Source organism: Lissotriton helveticus, chromosome 8 (genome assembly GCF_964261635.1).
Source record: "Lissotriton helveticus chromosome 8, aLisHel1.1, whole genome shotgun sequence".
NCBI lineage: Eukaryota > Metazoa > Chordata > Amphibia > Caudata > Salamandridae > Lissotriton > Lissotriton helveticus.
This window is the reverse complement of record NC_136069.1, coordinates 1,542,960,842-1,542,967,968: the sequence shown is the minus strand read 5'-3', so window position 1 is coordinate 1,542,967,968 and position 7,127 is coordinate 1,542,960,842. Positions and strand designations below refer to the sequence as shown.

General features: G+C 64.1%; 1 non-coding gene across 1 annotated transcript; it reads left to right on the top strand.

Moving 5' to 3' along the window:
* Nucleotides 1-6,083: 6,083 nt before the first annotated feature.
* On the top strand, nt 6,084-6,166 carry TRNAL-AAG (transfer RNA leucine (anticodon AAG)). The gene has a single exon. It is a non-coding gene; the product is annotated as a tRNA-Leu (tRNA).
* The last annotated feature ends 961 nt before the right edge of the window (nt 6,167-7,127 follow it).

Below are 7,127 nucleotides of genomic sequence, written 5' to 3'. Positions count from 1 at the left end.
GGGCCCTCAGGGGCCCTAGCCACTGCTCCTGAACCCAGCCAAGCAAGGGGAGGCTCCCCGGGCACATCGGAACCCCTTCCCGGGCCCTTGGCAGTGCGGCAGGCTGGGAGACAGGGCCCAGGGCCGGAGCACCCGACCCGGGGCCCGGCCGGGCCCCTGGACCCAGCCGGGGCTCCCAAGCCCGGAGGTGCATGGGACGCCTCCCCGGTCCCTCCGGACCCCGTCCCGGGCACCCTGCCATGCAGCAGGACCAAGGACAGAGCCCGGGGTGGGGAGGCCGCCCTCCCCGGGCCCTCAGGGGCCCTAGCCACTGCTCCTGAACCCAGCCAAGCAAGGGGAGGCTCCCCGGGAACAACGGAACCCATTCCTAGGCCCTTGGCAGTGCGGTAGGCTGGGAGACAGGGACCAGGGCCGGAGCACCCGACCCGGGGCCCGCCCGGGCCCCTGGACCGAGCCGGGGCTCCCAAGCCCGGAGGTGCATGGGACGCCTCCCCGGTCCCTCCGGACCCCGTCCCGGGCACCCTGCCACGCAGCAGGACCCAGGACAGAGCCCGGGGTGGGGAGGCCGCCCTCCCCGGGCCCTCAGGGGCCCTAGCCACTGCTCCTGAACCCAGCCAAGCAAGGGGAGGCTCCCCGGGAACAACGGAACCCATTCCTAGGCCCTTGGCAGTGCGGTAGGCTAGGAGACAGGGACCAGGGCCGGAGCACCCGACCCGGGGCCCGCCCGGGCCCCTGGACCCAGCCGGGGCTCCCAAGCCCGGAGGCGCATGGGACGCCTCCCCGGACCCATGGAGCCCGTCCTGGGCATTGAGCCATGCCGTTGGCCTGGAGATGGGTGCCCCGGACGCCCGGGGGAGGTCTGTCTGGGACATATGGAGCCCGTCCTGGGCATTGAACCATGCCGTTGGCCTGGAGAAGGGAGCCCCGGACGCCCGGGGGAGGACTGCCCGGTACCCGTGGAGCCCTTCCCGGGTACTTTGCAACGCCGTTGGCCTCCTGGAGATGGGTGCCCCGAACGCCCGGGGGGTGGGCTGCCCAGGACCCGTGGAGCCCGTCCTGGGCACTCTGACCTGCTGTTGGCCCGGGGGAGGGACCCCAGACGACCGGGACCCGTGGAGCCCGTCCTTGGCACTCTGACAAGCCGTTGGCCCGGGGAAGGGAGCCCCAGACGACCGGGACCTGTGGAGCCCGTCCTGGGCACTCCTGTATGCCGTTGGCCCGGGGAAGGGAGCCCCGGACGTCCGGGACCCGTGGATCCCATCCTGGGCACTCCTGTATGCCGTTGGCCCGGGGAAGGGAGCCCCGGACGTCCGGGACCCGTGGAGCCCGTCCTGGGCACTCTGAAATGCTTTGGCCCGGGGAAGGGAGCCCCGGACACCCGGGGGGGAGGACTGCCCGGGACCCGTGGAACTCGTCCTGGGCACTCTGACATGCCGCTGGCCCAGGGGAAGGGTGCCCCGGACGCCCGGGGCCCGTGGAGCCCGTCCTGGGCACTCTGACAAGCCGTTGGCCCGGGGAAGGGAGACCTGGACGCCCGGAACCCGTGGAGCCCGTCCTGGGCACTCTGAAATGCTTTGGCCCGGGGAAGGGAGCCCCGGACGCCCGGGGGAGGACTGCCCGGGACCCGTGGAACTGGTCCTGGGCACTCTGACATGCCGCTGGCCCGGGGAAGGGTGCCCCGGATGACCGGGGCCCGTGGAGCCCGTCCTGGGCACTCTGACATGCCGCTGGCCCGGGGAAGGGAGCCCCGGACGCCCGGGGCCCGTGGAGCCCGTCCCGGGCACTCTGCCATGCCGTCAGCCTGGATGGAGCCCCGGACGCCCGGGGGGGGCGAAGGCCCGGGACGCATGGAGCCTGTCCCGGGCACTCTGCCATGCCGTCGGCCTGGATGGAGCACCGGACGCCCGGGGGACGACTGCCCAAGAGCCATGGAGCCCGTCCTGGGCAATTTGACATGCAGTTGGCCTGGAGGAAGGAAGCTCCGGGTGGCCTAGGGAGGTGTGGCCCAGGCATATCCCATCTGGTCCCCATGGCAGAGAACCACCAACCCTGGAGGGGTGTCCGGGCATACCCTGCCCCATAGTAATCCGGAGGCAAATTACCCCCCTTTCTTGCAATCTGTGCACGCGAGGTGACAGAGGGGACCCAAGGCGTGAAAGAACCCGACCTCATGGAGCCCTCGCTGGGATCCGGGAGGCGAATGGCACCTCATTAAGACTTCCAGGGAAGTTCGGCCATCTGGTCCCCCCCATAGGAAAGCGTTGCGGGCGACCAGATGCCCGAGGGGATCCGGGCGACCAGATGGCCGAGGGAATCCGGGCGACCAGATGGCTGGGCATGGAGGTGAAGCCGCCTGGACTCTTCCCCACCCCGTCCCCGTCCCGGGACGAATGCCCGGGACGCATGGAGCCCGTCCTGGCCACTTGACGTCCCGTCCTGGGCATTGAACCATGCCGTCGGCCTGGAGAAGGGAGCCCCCGGACGCCCGGGGGAGGACTGCCCGGTACCCGTGGAGCCCTTCCCGGGTACTTTGCAACGCTGTTGGCCTCCTGGAGATGGGTGCCCCAGATGCCCGGGGGTGGGCTGCCCGGGACCCATGGAGCCCGTCCTGGGCACTTTTACATGCCGTCGGCCTGGAGGTGGGTGCCCTGGACGCCCGGGGGAGGCCTGCCCGGGACCCGTGGAGCCCCTCCCGGGTACTTTGCCAATGCCGTTGGCCTCATGGAGATGGGTGCCCGGACGCCCGGGGGGAGGACTGCCCGGTACCCGTGGAGTCCTTTCCGGGTACTTTGCAACGCCGTTGGCCTCCTGGAGATATGTGCCCCGAACGCCCGGGGGGAGGGCTGTCCGGGGCCCATGGAGCCCGTCCTGGGCACTGTGACATGCCGTCGGCCTGGAGGTGGGAGCCCCGGACGCCCGGGGGAAGGCTGCCCGGGACCCGTGGAGCCCTTCCCGGGTACTTTGCCATCCTGTTGGCCTCCTGGAGATGGGTGCCCCGGACGCCCGGGGGAGGTCTGTCCGGGGCCCATGGAGCCCGTCCTGGGCAGTGTGACATGCCGTCGGCCTAAAGGTGGGAGCCCCGGACGCCCGGGGGAAGGCTGCCCGGGACCCGTGGAGCCCTTCCCGGGTACTTTGCCATCCCGTTGGCCTCATGGAGATGGGTGCCCCGGACGCCCAGGGGAGGTCTGTCCGGGACACGTGGAGCCCGTCCTGGGCATTGAGCCATGCCGTTGGCCCGGAGAATGGAGCCCCCAGACGCCCGGGGGAGGTGTTGCCCAGGCATATCTCATCTGGTCCCCCGGGCAGAGAACCACCAGCCCTGGAGAGGTGTCCGGGCGTACCCTGCCCCTAGTAATCCGGAGGGAAATTACCCCCCTTTCTTGCAATCCGTGCACGCGCGGTGACAGAGGGGACCCAAGGCGTAAAAGAACCCGACCTCATGGAGCCCTCGCTGGGATCCAGGAGCCGAATGGCACCTCATCGGGACTTCCAGGGAAGCCCGGCCATCTGGTCGCCCCATTGGAAAGCATCGCGGGCGACCAGAGGGCCGGGATCGAAAGGACTCCCAGCTCCCCATCCATCCCAAGCCTTCGCGGTAGGGTTCCTGACTGCCTGCCCACGCAAGGCAGGGCTCTTGGACCCCGGCTGGGCCTCAGGCGCAGGTTGGACCACCGGAGCTCTAGGGCCCGGACGACCTGGGGGAGGAATGCCCGGGACCCGTGGAGCCCGTCCTGGGTACTTTGACATGCCGTCGGCCTGGAGGTGGGTGCCCCGGACGCCCCGGGGGAAGCTGCCCGGGACCCATGGAGCCCGTCCTGGGTACTTTGACATTCCGTCGGCCTGGAGGTGGGAGCCCCGGACGCCCGGGGGGAGGTCTGCCCGGGACCCATGGAGCCCGTCCTGGGTACTTTGCCAATGCCGTTGGCCTCATGGAGATGGGTGCCCCGGACGCCCGGGGGGACGAATGCCCGGGACGCATGGAGCCCGTCCTGGGCACTTTTCCATGCCTTCGGCCTGGAGCCCCCAGACACCCAGGGGAGGACCACCGTGAAAACCATGGAGCCCGACCCGGGCACTCTGCCATACCGTCAGCCTAGATGGAGCCCCGGACGCCCAGGGGACGAATGCCCGGGACGCATGGAGCCCTTCCTGGGCACTTTTCAATGCCGTCAGCCTGGATGGAGCCCCGGACGCCCGGGGGACGACTGCCCAGGAGCCATGGAGCCCGTCCTGGGCAATTTGACATGCAGTTGGCCTGGAGGAAGGAAGCCCCGGGTGGCCTAGGGAGGTGTTGCCCAGGCATAGCCCATCTGGTCCCCATGGCAGAGAACCACCAGCCTCGGAGGGGTGTCCGGGCGTACCCTTCTCCCTAGTAATCCGGAGGAAAATTACCCCCTTTTCTTGTAATCTGTGCACGCGAGGTGACAGAGGGGACCCAAGGCGCGAATGTACCCAACCTCCTGGAGCCCTCGCTGGGATCCGGGCGGCGAATGGCACCTCATCGGGACTTCCAGGGAAGTTCGGCCATCTGGTCGCCCCATAGGAAAGCGTTGCGGGCGACCAGATGCCCGAGGGGATCCGGGCGACCAGATGGCCGAGGGAATCTGGGCGATCAGATGGCTGGACACGGAAGTGAAGCCGCCTGGACTCTCCCGACCCTGTCCCCGTCCCCGTGCCCGTGCCCGGGACGCATGGAGCCCGTCCTGGGCACTTTTCCATGCCTTCGGCCTGGAGCCCCCAGACACCCAGGGGAGGACCACCGTGAAAGCCATGGAGCCCGACCCGGGCACTCTGCCATGCCGTCGGCCTGGATGGAGCCCCGGACGCCCGGGGGACAAATGCCCGGGACGCATGGAGCCCGTCCTGGGCACTTTTCCATGCCTTCGGCATGGAGCGCCCCGACACCCTGGGGAGGACCACCCTGGAAACCATGGAGCCCGACCCGGGCACTCTGCCATGCCGTCGGCCTGGATGGAGCCCCGGACGCCCGGGGGACAAATGCCCGGGACGCATGGAGCCCGTCCTGGGTACTTTTCCATGCCGTCGGCCAGGAGCCCCCTGACACCCAGGGGAGGACCACCGTGAAAACCATGGAGCCCGACCCGGGCACTCTGCCATACCGTCAGCCTGGATGTAGCCCCGGACGCCCGGGGGACGAATGCCCGGGACGCATGGAGCCCGTCCCGGGCACTCTGCCATGCCGTCCCGACAAATTCGTACGGACTCCTAACCTTACGACACGGATCGGAATCGAGCCCTCTCTGACCCAGCAGTTTCAGGCGCCCGGGGGACGAATGCCCGGGACGCATGGAGCCCGACCCGGGCACACTGCCTTGCCGCCGGCCTGGATGGAGCCCCGGACGCCCGGGGGACGAATGCCCGGGACGCATGGAGCCCGTCCCGGGCACTCTGCCATGCCGTCGGCCTGGATGGAGCCCCGGACACCCGGGGGACGACTGCCCAAGAGCCATGGAGCCCATCCCGGGCACTCTGCCATGCCGTCCCGACAAATTCGTACGGACTCCTAACCTTCCGACACGGATCGGAATCGAGCCCTTTCTGACCCAGCAGATTTCAGGTTGATTTGCTATATACTTTACGTACGATTTTATGGGGGCCGATTCCGATCCGGTACGTAAAAGCAAATACGACCGACATGTCGGACAACCACGTACACCCAGGGGATAGGACTGCCCGGGTCACATGGACCCCGTCCTGGGCACTCTGATCTGCCGCCGGCGCCGGGGATCGAACCGTGATCACCAGATGGGGATATCCCAAAAATCTGGCATGGATACGGCCCGCCAGGACAGGTTTGGGCACCCCTGGTCTAAGGTGCTGTGTTCAGGTCGCAGTCTCTTCTGGAGGTGTGGGTTCAAATCCCACTTCTGACAAACCTGTGTTTAATCTTCTTTTTTCTTGAGGGAGAAAATCAGATCATTTCCCTCACATGGGCTTATATGGTTGTCTTTTTGGAAAAGCGCAGTGAGTTTTTTTCTTGCTATAGCCACTCATGGCCTAAGATGTGTGTTTTTTTTGTTCACACTATCTTTCTCACTATGTAGATGAACAAGCAACATGTGGTCAGGATGGCCGAGTGGTCTAAGGTGCTGCGTTAAGGCCGCAGTCTCTCCTGGAGGCGTGGGTTCGAATCCCACTTCTGACAAAACTTTAAGTCCATTTTGTCTCTGCGTTCCTTCAGAATCTCAGCTAAAAATTGGCAGTGCATATAATATCTGAATAAGTACCAAACTTCAGTTTCAACTGCAAATGAATTTGCCCAATTCTGTCTTCAAGCTCGTATAATATTCTTCTAGCACTAGTGGTGTTTTTTGTGTTTTTTGGGGGGGTGCCTAAAAAATCCCTTTTATTGAAGAAATGGCTTACATTCAGTCTTGTGATATTTTTGGTTTCCAATAAGTAGATTTTTAATTTTATGTAACCTCATTTTCTAATGATCCATTCAAGAGATGTTTCCACTATGAAATGAAGAGCAAGGGGAAAGAGCACAAATGATAGAGCCAGTGAGTTAGATGGGGTGTTGAGGAAGGAGAGAATGAAACAAAGACAGAGTGAGTGAACGGCAGGTAGGCATAGAAGAGGAGACTAGAAGTGAAGGTGACTTGCTTTTCCCTGCTCTTGACCTCCCACCCATCTCAAACCAATCACAAACATACCTTCTATGCAACGTTGGTATGCAGAACTTCACTCCTCAGCCAGTGAGGGTGAGTCCCAAGCCAGGGGCTAGAGAGCAAAAGAATAGATGTGCTCAGACGTTCCTTGCTAGGGACAGTTGATCTGAAACAAGGCCTGCTCTCTTGTTTCCAGCAAGGATCTAGAAATTCTGCATGAATCTGCAAGGCACATTGACAGCATAAATTTGCATAAACTGCCCCACCTTCTGCCTTCCTACTTCCTGAGCAGTAGTTGTTTGTGTATAAAGAGAGAGGTCGCAGGCAAGATAATTTTGTGAGTAGGATACAGAACCCTAAATAGCTGGTGAGAGGTATAAGTTATTCTAAAAGCATAAAAACAGTACACCTGTGAAATGAAATGCTTTCATATGTGATCTTCTGTGTTTATTGTCCTGTGCAAAAAGTTGCACCTTGTGTTTGAAGGTTGAAATT